Consider the following 14,549-nt stretch of genomic DNA (forward strand, 5'->3'; position numbering starts at 1 on the left):
GAACCAAGTTGTTTCATCTATAGTTACATAGGATTCAGTGAAAACAGAATTAATGCATTTTACACACAAAGTGAGAAGAAAGAGGAGGAGGAACATTTGATGCTACTAAGTTCAGGCTTGGCTGTGGTCTGTAGGGAATATGGCTAGATATTTATTTCTAATTGTACATGAGTTTTGGTATTGAGCTGGGCCAGTTTAGTGTTCTACACATAGTAGAAATTTAGTAAATATGACTGAGTTATCTGACAAATTTCCTCAACAAACATGAAAAAAAATACCAAGCATTCTTTTGCTAACATCTTGTAAGTATTCTTTAATTCATTTGCAGGTTGGAAGTCTGATGTCTGTGCATTTTATGATTTGGATTCATTGCAGAAGGTCACACGTGAAGCAAAGTATTGTTTTTCTTTCCTGTTTTCCATGAATTACTTATTTCTTCCAATTACCTGAAAAACTGATCTATTTTTTTTTTTTTTTAAAGATTTCCATGCTGAATAAAGCCTGTAGCTGAGAAAGGTGACATGAATACTTAACAGACACCTTATCTATAGAGGAACCTGTAAGAGAAAGAGAAAGAGAGAGAAATACATATTTTCCTCTTATATTTTAGAATGTTTCAGAGCAATTTTTCCTGGAAGAAAAAGGCATGGCTAGAGAATATCCTGGAATGATGAGTCTGTTGCTCTCAGAATCACACTGCAAAACCCTCACAGGGATTCAGACAGAGTGCAGTGTTGCTGCTGCTCTGCTTACTGTTTTCTTAATGACTTGTTCCCATAACCAACTTTTCGGCATAAAGGTGGGGTTTTGAATGCTGAAAGTTTCTTTGGGAATTTGTTTTTGGTATGTGAAAACCCTAGGCATCAGTAATGCACTCTGGTCTCTCACTAATGTCTGCCACATGGATTCTGACTTTCTGTCGCCTCTCCTAAAGCTTCTATTCTAGACATTAGGCTTCCCAGTTCCTTGATTCCTTGGAAGTCATGGTTCAGTAGTCATAGCTGAATGTATGACTGCTCATTTGTGTCTACCCATTCACAGGACAGGTTTAAAGCCTCAAAGAATTTTCCAAGATTAACTGCAAACAAATTTTATTGGAGTAGAGTTGCTTTACATCATTGTGTTAGTTTCTACTCTACAGCAAAGTGAATCAGCTGTACATATATATCCCCTCTTCGTTGGGTTTCCTTCCCATTTAGGTCACCACAGAGCAATGAGTAGCCTTCCCTGTGCTATGCAGTAGGTTCTCATTAGTATTTTATACATAGTGGTGTATGTATGTCAATCCCAATTTCCCAATTCCTCCCACCCTACCCTTCCCTCTGCTCCCCACCCCCCACCCCCCAGCCTTGGGATTTATTCTCTACATCTGTGTCTCTATTTCTGCTTTGCAAATAGGTTCATTTGTACCATTTTTCTAGAGTCCATATAAGTGTAAATATATCTTTTTCTCTTTCTGGCTTACTTCTCTCTGTATGACAGTCTCTAGGTCCATTTACATCTCTGCAATTTCATTCCTCAGGTATGGAGGCTCCTTAAGGAGCTACCATATGACCCAACAATGCCACTCCTGGCCATATACCTGGAGAAAATCTTAATTCAAAAAGATATCTGCACCCCAATGTTCATTGCAGCACTGTTTACAATAGCCAGGATGTGGAAGCAGCTTAAACATCCATCAGCAGAGAAATGGATAAAGAAGATGTAGTACACATATCCAAAACTAACTTTGATAATAAATCTATTAGCAATGCTCCCTTAAACAGTTTCCTAGTATTCTCTTAAGGCCATTTTGGAGGCATCTAATATGCCCTCTGTCACAAGGTTGGTAGAGAAATGTTCTCTAAATGTGGATCTTTATGAGACCAGAGTATTTGATTACACCATCCCATAAAGAGGGCTTCCCTGATAGCTCAGTCAGTAAAGAATCTGCCTGCAATGCAGGAGACCCTGCTTCGATCCCTGGGTTGGGAAGTTCCCCTGGAGAAGGGAAGGGCTACCCACTCCAGTATTCTGGCCTAGAGAATTCCATGTCCATTGGGTCCCAAAGAGTTGGAAACGACTGAGTGACTTTCACTTTCATCCAAGATGTTGGCCATGAAATTATGACAATGGAGAATGTGAAGATGACAGTCTTAGCAAGCTTGGTGCAGGCAGGAAATTTTATACCATATTTACATTGTTCTTGAAAATAAGAAAAGATCAATGATTTTCCCTCCCTTCTTCATATTTTTTTCACTTGTCTGCAGCTTTTCCTCTTTTCCTTCTATATCTTTGTCCTCCAGGTTTTTACTTTTTAGAGGACCAGATTCACCTCTATTCCCAGAGATCATATGAAGCCAGGGTAAATTTCTAACTAGATGTACGAGCAGTTTCTCAGAAAGTTGAATGATCAAGAGAAGCACCTTCCCAACACAGAGAAATCTCACAGTTGCAATGAGTCATCGCTTTCAAAGACTCACACCAGCTCTGCCGTCCATATGTGAAAAACCTTTCAACTACGATGGATACCTAAGGAAGATGTCAGACACCTTATAAGCCAGAGTTCTTCTTCATTTGCTGAACATGCTAAAAGAACATAAATGTACAATACTGGAGAATCAGTGGATGACACTGGTATTTGGTACAGTTATTCAAAGTGAATTTTACTTATCCAAAGAAGGTTTTGCTCACTCTTTTGTCCAAAACTTCAGACACAGGAAGCAAAGCAGAACTGGGAAAAGTTTCATACTTACATGGCTTGGATTTTTGACTTCCCTCATTTCTTCTGCTGTCAAAAGAACCATCCAGAATGTGATAGTTGCTGCCCAGTGGATACATTCAACTCATGGCTTTACGATGGCAACCGTGCAAGTAACTTTTGCCTAAATCCAACCACCCGCCCAACCTTGTGTATATCCTGTGGTCAGTTGCTCAGTTGTGTCTGATTCTAGATGACCCCATGGACTGTAGCCCGCCAGGCTCCTCTGTCCATAGGATTTCCCAGGCAAGAAAACTGAAGTGGGTTGCCATTTCCTTCTCCAGGGGATTGTCCTGACCCAGGGATCAAATTTGTGTCTCTTGCATTTCCTGCATTGGCAGGCAGATTCTTTACCACCGAGCCACCAGCTCCCTAGTACATCCTAGAACAGCACAATAACTTTTGAATTAAGTGTTTGGTAAGCATGCTTTCATCCCTTTGCTGTCCTACCACACTAAATCTTCTGAAGTGAGGTTGAGATTTTAGATGAGGTCATCTTCTTGAGCATAGTATGATTTTTCAGTCATTTCCATGATAAAAATGATTAGGCAAAAGAAGTAATATTTCATTTATTCTTGGGGTCGTAATACATTACTCTTCTTTACAACCCCATGGCTTTGGTTTTGTTCTAGATTCTGTTATCCTCATTTTGCACAAGAGGAAGCTGGAATTTAGAACGTTCAATGATATTCTCAAAGCAGGAGAGTGGCAGACCGGGATTTCTAATCTGGTTGTGTTTGATGCTGAAGCTTTGCTGCCTGCCTCCCACTAACAAGAGTTGACTCTAATTGCATCCTATAGAGCTGTGTGCTCTATAAAGGGCCATTATCTGTCTTGCTCACCACTGTGTCCCCAAAATAAAGCACAGCACTGGGCTTATATTGAGTCCTGGATAAAAGTCACATGAATGAAAAGACAATATGCCATTTTCAAATTCAAATAAAGAATCCCTAATCATGGCGATGAGACCCTTTGAAAGTCTTTTGTTCAAATATGAAAATAGCACTATTTAGTGTGTTTGTTTTTTGACACTTACAAGAGATTTCATGAATGTGGTGACTATGAGCCCAGAAACATATCCCTGAGATGGAGGAGTGGGCTGTGGATGCAATGTAGTCAGGATCTACTGACAGGATGAAGCAATGACGTCATGCAGCAATTTCACAGCCCCCAGAATTCTCAGTGACATTCAACTGTGTCTCTTAGAATTTCAGAGATATCAGTTATAGGGCATTTCTCCAGTACAATTCTTTGTAAATGTAAAAACTGATTTGATGTTCTGCCTTAAATGAAGAGGTGAGTGATCTATGTAAAATTGTACAGTCTAGAGGTAGGAGGCCAGTGAAGAAGGAAGTAAAGGTAAGGGAAAGAGGCTCATTATCTGACAAAGATTTTCTCCTTGATCACACTCTAATCAGACTTCACTGAACTTTCTTCTCGACTAGGTTCTGACTTTTGGTTTTCTGTGTTTGTCTCTGCATCACCCAGTTTTAGCAAGAAATCTGCTAATTCAGCTAAACCAGAGCCCTTCCACCCACTCTCCCAACCTCAGTGTCTCATCACCCTCAATACATGATCTGATTGCTCATCTTCCGCCATCTCCCAGTCTGATCTCTCTGGAACTGACTTCAGTAAGAACCCTGTCAGATTGGTTTAGCCTGAAATCAACCCTCTCTCCCTTTAGCCTTAATATTTTCTCTTAGTAATTTTCCATCCACTGATTCTCCCTTGCTCCTTGGCTAAAAATTCCCTCTTTTCCTTGTATTCCAAGTTCAGCCCAATCTCTCTCTACTATTACAAAACCTGTATGACTACATTGTAGTAGCTCTCCTTGAATAAAGTTGGCTTTATCATTTTTGGATGGCATCTGGATCCAACCAGTCCATCCTAAAGGAAACCAGTCCTGAATATTCACTGGAAGGACTGATGTTGAAGCTGAAACTCCAATACTTTGGCCACCTGATGTGAAGACCTGACTCATTTGAAAAGACCCTAATTCTGGGAAAGATTGAAGGCAGGAGGAGAAGGGGACAACAGAGGATGAGATGGCTAGATGGCATCACCAACTCAATGGACATGAGTTTGGGTAAACTCTGGGTGTTGGTGATGGACAGGGAGGCCTGGCGTGCTTCAGTCCACGGGGTCACAAAGAGTCGGACATGACTGAGCGACAGAACTGAACTATCATCTTTAAAATGCGTCCTGAACAATTTTTAAAACATTTTCAAATTTTAAATTTTCAAAGTATCCTTTGAAAGAATTGCTACTGTTTTGTTAAATTTGTACTTTGATACAATAATCTAGTTTTTTCTTATTTCATTCAGCTTAATGGGTATTTTTCTGACAATATTGATCATATCCTAAGGAAGAAATAAGTGAAAACCAGTTGGTTAAATGATTTAAATAAATGTAAGGTGGAAAGCAGTTTCAGAAATTCTTTAAGTTTCTGTTGAAAAGCTAATGTTACATTTCTTTTTTTTTTTTAATGCAACATTGATTATTATTCTTCTCATTCTCAGTACAAGCTGATAGTTAATCATGCAAAGTCATGTTTCTTGAGGGTAGATTATTGAGAGAAACATGAAGGAAACTACATTTGTAATTTATCTCACTTGGATGACCCTGTGAAGTACTCTGTTCTTCCAATTACTTATTTTCTTATGTATAGTAGATATTGGTTAACATCAAGGCTATTTAATAAACTTAGAGCTTAAACATGGTTCATTATTCATGACAAAGGAGGAACAGTGAAGACATTGAAAATTCATTAAAAATTTAGTTGAAGGTAGTGGCTATTCTAGAAAACTGATTACTTATAAACATAAAAATATGTTTCTTCATCATTGATAGATGTCAAGGGATCACTGAACATAAAATAATTGCAGTTAAATTGTGGAATATATTCTCAATGAGAAATAAAAATTTCTATATTTCATGAGCTATTACCAGAAGATTTGCCTTAGTTTTGAAAACATCTATAAAGGGCTCAATCGTACATCAGAAGTTTCTTGGGAGAGCAATCTCTGGTATATTTAGTCACAGAGTTTAGACAGCATTAACAGTCCCTTTTATGTGGTCAGAAAATGCCTGCAGTCTCACAGGCCATGTTAGGTAACATACGAAGAATATTTCTGGTTGTTTGGAAGCCTGAGTTTTGAAGGTTAAATTGGGAATCTGCTTTTACCAAAGACTTTGATGATTCTTCAGTGGCTTCTCCATTTTAGGGTCTAAACTAATTCAAGGAACACTAGGCAGTCAGTCATCCTCAAACAATTTTAAAGAGTCATGAAGAAGCCTAGGAACAAGGGTGGGTATTTGTTGCTACACCCCTTAGCGGCAGTGCACAAAACGCTTGGACAGATGGAGCAAGTCATTCCCAGGAAATGTGGTCTTTGCCTCTGAACACTCATCTCTTAACAAAAATGTCCTGTGGCTTTTTCAGTGAGGGCATCTACCCAGGTTACTACTGGGGCAGTTGGGGATACCCCCTGGGCTACAGTGCTGCCTGTGGATATGGTAGCACCTATTCCCCAGTGGACTATGGCTTCAGATATGGATATGGTGGCTTCCGCCCATTTGACTACAGAAGATACTGGACATTTGACCTCTATTAATCAACTTCTAACCTCATGAACTGTACAATAATCTGCATCACTCAGAACCAAACTTGAAGCAATATTGTACCGACAGCTTTCCAGAGTATAGAATGTGGACTTCCTATTCTCTATGTATCGAACTGTGCAAAGTAGAGAGATCATAAACTTTGTGAACTGAACTGTAACTGAAGCCTTAATTTTTGTTGATAGAGTACTGTACCTTAGGATTTTCAATGGCCTAGTGCAGTATATTTGATTTTCATGTTCCCCCTAAATTCTGGTTGAGTTTTTACATTGATTTCCCTATTCTAATAAATATACTTAATTTAGCCTATCAGTGTGACTTTTCAATTTTGTGGTGTTCTGTTGATTCATTCTTTGTGGATATATTTTCCTTCTGCATTTTGCAGTGAGGGTAATGTTTTGCTATTATAAACATTCTATCTACTGGAGGGATATTGATTTAAGACAAAAGTAAGCAGCGCATGGTGAATGTTCATGGACTCTTCTTTCATTCTTTTATTCATATTATAGTCTTGAATGAGAAATCTGGGGATTAAAATTAGCCATAACCTCTTTAATCTCCAGTGTGTTGTGTCTCAATAAGGTTTTGACTTTTTAAGAATGCTCTCCAGTTTCCTGTTGTCTTCTTGATGTCAACAATGCCAACTAGAACAACTAGTGTGCAGGAGGAATCTTAAAATTTACATCCCTTCTATGTCCATTATATTCTAAGTTTGATTTTGGTTTGTATGGCTACTTTCTTGAATCCATGAATTTAATGGTTAAACTATTACTAACAAAGGGACAAAATTATGAATTAAAATAAATCCCAGTGATGTTACAGTGGTATATGCCTCACACAGCAAGCTAAGAAAAGGTTATTCTCTCGAGTATTCTCAATGGACGGCATGAAGGAAGATGAGAAATATGTTTTAAACCTCTTTAAATATAAAAGGTCAAAGAAGGTGAATTTTCTTTACAGTAAGTTGTAGTTCACATTCTGGTTTATTCCTGAACCACCAAACTTGACAAAATGGACATGGAAGAGAAATGGTAGAATTTACTGCATTAGATCAAACTTGACCAAAATGACAGTCCCCTGTGTAATATCCACATCCTCCTGGGTCCCTAATTGTGAATTCAAGCATAATTCAACTGTGCACTGAATTAACTGTTAATGCTTTTTCTAAAAGATGTTACCATAATTATTATATATCATTTTAAGAACACTTCTAATATTAACATTATAATGAGTTTCTAATGTCTATTTCTTGTAATCTCTTCCAATGTAAGCCTATGAAGCAACATAAAAGCTAATCCAGGATAATGCATTTGTATAGGCAGCAAAATGATGTGATAGAGGTAAGGCTCTCTGAAAAATTTAACATTATCCAAGTGTATAATCAAGATCATCAAAACAAATGGAGTATTTTATATATGTAAGAAAATTTTCTATCAAGCAAGGTTAAAAACATTTAGAAATCAGCATATAGTAAAATCATGTACAAGTTTTAAAACTGGAATATATCTGTGTAATTATCAGAAAAATCAAGATATAGAAATTTTCCATCACCCAAAAAACTCTCTCATGCTGTCCATATTTTAGTCATACTCTCTCTCCTGACTCTTGGCAACCATTGGTCTGTTCTCCAGCACTATGCATTGTCTTTTTGACAAGGATATATAAATGAAATGATTCTTTAAGAAGTTCCTATATGGGATTTGCTAGGCTTCTTGAACCTGTTTTGGCTAGTAGTAAGCTAGGTGTTGGAGAAGACTCTTGAGAGTCCCTTGGACTGCAAGGAGATCCAACCAATCCATTCTAAAGGAGATCAGTCCTGGGTGTTCTTTGGAAAGAATGATGCTAAAGCTGAAACTCCAATACTTTGGCCACCTCATGCGAAGAGCTGACTCATTGGAAAAGAGTCTGATACTGGGAGGGATTGAGGGCAGGGAGAGAAGGGGAAGACAGAGGATGAGATGGCTGGATGGCATCACCGACTCAATGGACGTGAGTTTGAGTGAACTCCGGGAGTTGGTGATGGACAGGGAGGCCTGGCGTGCTGCGATTCATGGGGTCGCAAAGAGTCATACATGACTGAGTGACTGGACTGAATTGAACTGAACTGAACTGAAGCTAAGAGCACAGTCTATCCAGAATTTGGGGTAGGCCTGGATCTCTAGGTTGATTGAAAAAGAGGAAATGTGGGGAGAGACAACCAGGCAGTTTTTGAAAATGTCTTAGCAACCATGGTGGATATATAAAATATGTGAAATTCATTTTATAATAACCTAGATTTTGTGATTTTTGAATCTGAACACACATTGTAAACTATTGCCAAGCTGTTAAAGGATGCACAGTTTGCAGTTCTGCCTCCACAATTTTTGGCTTAGAGTCTGGCGCACACCCTATTTTTCTGCGTGTTTAACCAGCACAAGATGATTACAGTGTCAGAATCACCTTTTAGAAACACTGATCTAGACAAAGATTTCGATATGTTCACCACATTTTCCTAGTGTCACTAACTTGAGTGGCATTCCCAAACCTTGAAGGTTAGGAGTAGATTTCAAAGGTGACCTAAACAGTGATCTGCAAGAATGAAGGTTGGCCTGGGAGAAATAAGTGCAAGTCAGTGCCAGGGAAAGCATGGAGCAATCCTGGCTCAGGAAAGTATTGCAGAAACCAAACATGCCATACACTAGGAATGAATCAGCAGTGTAGTGTATAATTAAAAAAGAACCTGAGACAAATATGAATTACTGGAAGCATGACACATAGTTGATATTAATCCTCCCGCTATATGGCTCTGTCCAGACCAGTATTAGAATACCGATTCCATATTTATCACATGAATTTTATTAAGAATGTAGGATATTCAGGAAAAGAAAAGCATTTGAATGTATTGCTTAGAAATAACTAGAAATTTCTCTATATTAGAAGTAAGGGGAGAGAAATGGAGCTCCATAGGAAAAGATTAAAAGAATATGGGTTGTTATTCACTTTTGTAGGAAAATTTTTAAAAATTACATTTTTTCTGTGATTAATCACTCATTGCAAACAGTATGGAAAATAAAGTAAGAAAAATCATGAATATTATTCATTAATCAGGAGTGACTAATGTCTTATCTCTAGTGACTGAAAGTAATTTTTTATACTTTTAATAGTGCGATTATTCTAAATACTCTTTTATAAAATTAAATATTTGAAAACATAATTTTAAAATGACTGCATCATATTTCTCTACAAAGTACAGCATATTTAATTGTTTAATCACAGTTTTACACAATTTGGGGTGTTTTCAAACACCGCTCACTTGAAATAGTGTTTTAATGAATATCATTAATAATCACTATTCCCATCTATGATTATTCCTTGTTTTAGACTCCAAGTAGAACCAAGACATGAAGTCAAAGGTCATAACATTTTTAGGATTCAGGATATATGTTATCCTTCAATGATAGGCCATTGCAATGAAAATAAATTCCTTATTTCTTGCTGTGTCCAATAAGATTCTGGAGAGAACTTTCCTGAGTTAGTATGTCTTTATGTAAACTTCGTGAGGTCCTACATTTATGAAAGTATGTTTACTTTACACTGACAGTTAATTTATAGATTGACTGGCTTTCTCAGCTAAAAAAATTGTAGAAAATTTGTCATCTTGTTAAAAAAATTGCTTTATTTTCTTCTGGCTTTCAATTTTGCTTTTGAGATATTTAACATCATTCTAATCTCTAGTCCTTTATATGAATGCTTTTTTCCTTCCCTCTGTGAAAGTTTTTAGGGCTCTTTTCATAGGTACTGTTTTGGAAATTATTTTTAAGATAAATTTTACTACCAGGTTAGGGTTAGGGTTAGGTTTGGGAATGGTTTTCCGGTGATTTTCTTCCAGAATGTTACCTTTATTAATATACTTATGTTCTTTTAAATGCTGTATATTTTGATACTCAATCTTTTAAAAACTTCTATTTCTTTCTTAGGAGATTCTTGCCACTACTTATGACCCATAACACAGCCCAAGTAAAGGAAAGTTAAAACAGTACAGGGTGAGAAGAGCAGGTGATAAAACAACAGCGACTATTCTTGTAAACTGACTGCGGTTGAGCAAAACAATCAGCTGACAAAACTGACTGTTTTGTCAATCACAAAATGGTGAAGCCAACACTCAGGGCGACATGATACAGAGGTTAACACTACTCCATGGGGAGTGAACAGTGGAAAATATTTTTCATTGACTGCTGACAAAAGGCAGGATTGGGCAAGAGAGCAAAGAAGTATTAGTGATAGCATGGAAGAGGATTACATTCAGACATGTTGTTTCTAGTAAGCCTTTTACAAATATTGTCGTTAAGGCTTATTTAATTCTTGCAATCCTTTATGTAGTTCTAGCCTTCCTTTTATAGTCCCTACACAAATGTGCCTGGTTTCTGTCATTACAATAAGATATAAGATGTTTTTATTGAACATTATGTTAAACAATCCTACTGGCTCTAATTTTGCCTTGAAAGGAAAATGGCTTTTCGTTTTACTACATTTATTGATACATGTATAGTTATTTCTATTTACTTTCTAAATTTAAGCTTGTGATCGCACACATGTTTACTTTGTGTTTGCACAGCAATCCAGAGTATTTTATTGATTGTACCTGCACTTTGGTGACCCTTTATGAGTATATCAGCACATTGTACTCTCAACATAATATAAGAACAAATAGAAAAGTAGAATTCTGGAGCTAGAATGGGATTTCTGGAGGTTACAATGTCCAGTCTAGAGCCTACTGAGTAGATAAGCTTTGTTTATGTTGCTTTATAGTTATGATGACAAATCAAAGTGTAGGATAGGTTGCATTTTCAAAACTTTCTAAGGCAGGGTCTTGAGGTCTCTATTTGAGCTTTTCATCAATTCGGGGACAAGCAACTGTTAAGATTAATATGGTTCCTATAGCACAGAGGTATTCACTGAAACACTTGCATATCCTGAAAAGTGAGTGAAACCATATACTATCGTTACAGAGTATAAGCTCATATGGCTTGCTGGCTGGCAGGTCAATAAATTGAGACTAGTTGTTGGGACAAGGAATAGAGAATTTGTTCAGAAAGCCAGTAGACTGAGAAAATGGTTAACTACAGTCCGGAAGAACCATCCTACTCAGTTTTAGAATTCAGATTTCTTATATACTAAAGGGGGAGGGGTATGGTTGTTTGTTGTTAACTTCTTGGCATCAAAATCCTTTGTTTTTGTAGTTGTGCATGTAGGTCAGGTCAGGACGTCCCTGTAAACAAGGCAAATGTGATTCTCTCTTCTGCAACTTTTTCATCTCTGATAGTGGTAGTTTAATCGCTCAGTTATGTCAGACTCTTGTGATCTCCTGGACTGTAGCATGTCAGGCTCCTCCATCCATGGGATTTCCCAGGCAAGAATACTTGAGTGGGTTGTCATTTCCTTCTCCAGGGGATCTTACCAACACAGGGATCGAACCCTCATCTCCTTTTTCATCTTTATATCGATGCAAAAGTGTTATGCCTTTAAAGGTCAGAGTCTTGAGAATGGGCCATCCTGTATACTTCAGGCTATAGGCAACATTCTTAACTTGTAGCAAATCAGTAGAATACAAAAGTTGAAGTAAAAGAAACAGACACAATATGGAGTCAGAATTGTTCTTCCCTATTACCTTATCTGGATGCTTTTTGAGAGAAATAGGTATTTGACTTTCACTATAAAAATTCAAGGCAAAAGCCTTAGAGAAATGCTTAAAAAAGAAAGACACTGCCTTATGATTTTGAGTCTATGGAAAATGTATGTTGAAATGAAAACCACAGATTTTTAGGCTGAAATTAGTGCTACAGACTCACGCTTTTTTTTTTTTTTTTAAGACTTTTGAGATTTCCCCAAGTTACAACTGTAAGGCACGTAATTTCTTCTAGAAAATATTTAATTTTAACTTAAGTTTTCTTTTCCTGAAGTAAGTTCTGTTTCCCAAAGGGTAAATGATGTAATTAAATGTGCTATTCTGTATCTTGTATACTAGACAATGAACATGATGAAGCAATGAAAAAAATCTTTCTCAGGTTGATAATATGTTTGTGTTAATAACGAAACTCATCTTGATTCTGTTTTACTCTTTTGCTGATAAATCTCTGCAACTCACACAGTTAACAACATTGGGAATCTGGTGGAAAAATATATTTAGAGAAAGGAAAATCAGTAAAAAAAAAAAAAAGTGATTACAATTGCCAGTGATGGTGGGAAAAACATGATGAAGGCTCTAAGTGATTTAGTAATTACATATATCATGATCTTTGTCCTCACCCTTTAGTTTTATGTTCAGGGCATAAATACAACACATGGTAGAGAAACAGAAATACCGTCTATAATTCATGAGATAGTGAGCTAATTAAATTATTATTGTTTAGCCAAGGACAAACTATATGACACACAGAATTTGGGGACTTTTTTGTCATGCACTTATATAAGATGTTCCAAAAAAGATGGAATAGCATTTATTATGTTAAATGATATTTGAAGAAACATCAAAATTTCACTTGTCAGATTATACCAATATAGCTCAGTCATGTCCAACTCTTTGTGACCCCATGGACTATACAGTCCATGGAATTCTCCAGGCCAGAATACTGGAGTGGGTAGCCATTCTCTTCTCCAGGGGGATCTTCCCAACCCAGGGATCAAACCCAGGTCTCTCACGTTGCAGGCAGATTCTTTACCAGCTGAGCCACCAGGGAAGCCCAGATTATACCAATATAGCAGGACATCTGACGACTTGCAGATAGTTTATCTATTGCTGGAATCTGCTGCCTCAAACTCATGTATGTATGTCTCCCCTCATATCTGTTTCCTGCTGTTCTATTCTAGAGGAGATGCTAAGCTTAGTGTCCATGTAATGAAATCTGAGGTATAGATAATTCATAAATCATTTGCTTTGAAATTTAATAATACTGCTCCATTACCACCCAATGTTGAAGGAAAAACTTTTCCTCAAGTCATGGAATGAAGCAAAAAGTATATATAAATGTACTAGCCAAGTCCTTTATTTTCTATATTCTGATGCTTTGATAACTGGGTCTTGCTGACCCTGGAGGAACTCCTCCTCCCAGGCTTAGCCAGTTTCCTGAGAAAACAAATCATCATGAGCTTATTACATTTTCAATGCAAATCAATGAATCCAGAACCTGCAACTCAACCTATTCTGCTATCTGGCTTTCACACTCTAGGCCACTACCCACCTCTTCAAACCACCCTAGGACCACATATCAGATAACTAGGGATAGTCCCAAGGCCCCAGAGCCTGCTGAAATTATTCACACTAGCCAGTCCTAAGCCTGTTTACCCTGCCTCCCTGTTCTTTCCTGTGGAAACTATAAGAAAGTCTCTTATCCACATTTTTACCTCTTCCTTTACCTCCTGACTGACCCTAGTGCCTATGTGACCTCTTGTGACATGGCATGCCTAACTAACTAAATTATCAAATCTTACCTTTTGTCCATATAATTTTTACTAATGTGATAATAATACTTAAAAAACCTTAGCTTTATTTCTATGAATAGGAATTATATTCTGTATTAGTGATAGATCACATTGACCTCAACTTCAGTTGAAACTTGATTTTAACCATAGCCGTTTGGCTTTGGTCAAAATGTGTCTTTGAAGTGTACTTCAAATACTAGGCTTATAAGTGAACATAGAGGATTGCTGTTAAGTACATTTTTTTTTATGGTAGATTTTTCTGTGTATCCATTAGATGAATTCAGAATGAATATAAACATGTTAAGGATGAATAATTGAGCTAAAAAGGGATAAATAAGTGTCATCAAGATTTGTGTCCATAAAAAATGAATTTCCAGTGTGCAATATTTTTTGGAAAGTTATCAAAAATATGAGTCTGGATAAATGTTTAAGAAAATGCATAACTAACATCTGTGGTATTTGATCCTTTCCCTTGAAGATATGAGTGATTTATTGCAAGTAAATATGGAAAAATTTTCCTCATCAATTATATCACTCAAAATATGCAGTAACACATAGACCAAGACATATTAAGTTCCCAAATGCACTTGAAGACTTAAATCTGTATCTCCTGGCCTTAAAATTCTTCAGTATGTTCAGATTTCTTTGCTTCTTTATTTGCTGAAAGTGAAAGTCGCTCAGTGATGTCCCACTGTTTGTGACCGCATGGACTATACAGTTCAGTTCAGTT

The sequence above is a fragment of the Bubalus bubalis genome, chromosome 1 (genome assembly GCF_019923935.1).
Source record: "Bubalus bubalis isolate 160015118507 breed Murrah chromosome 1, NDDB_SH_1, whole genome shotgun sequence".
Lineage (NCBI taxonomy): Eukaryota > Metazoa > Chordata > Mammalia > Artiodactyla > Bovidae > Bubalus > Bubalus bubalis.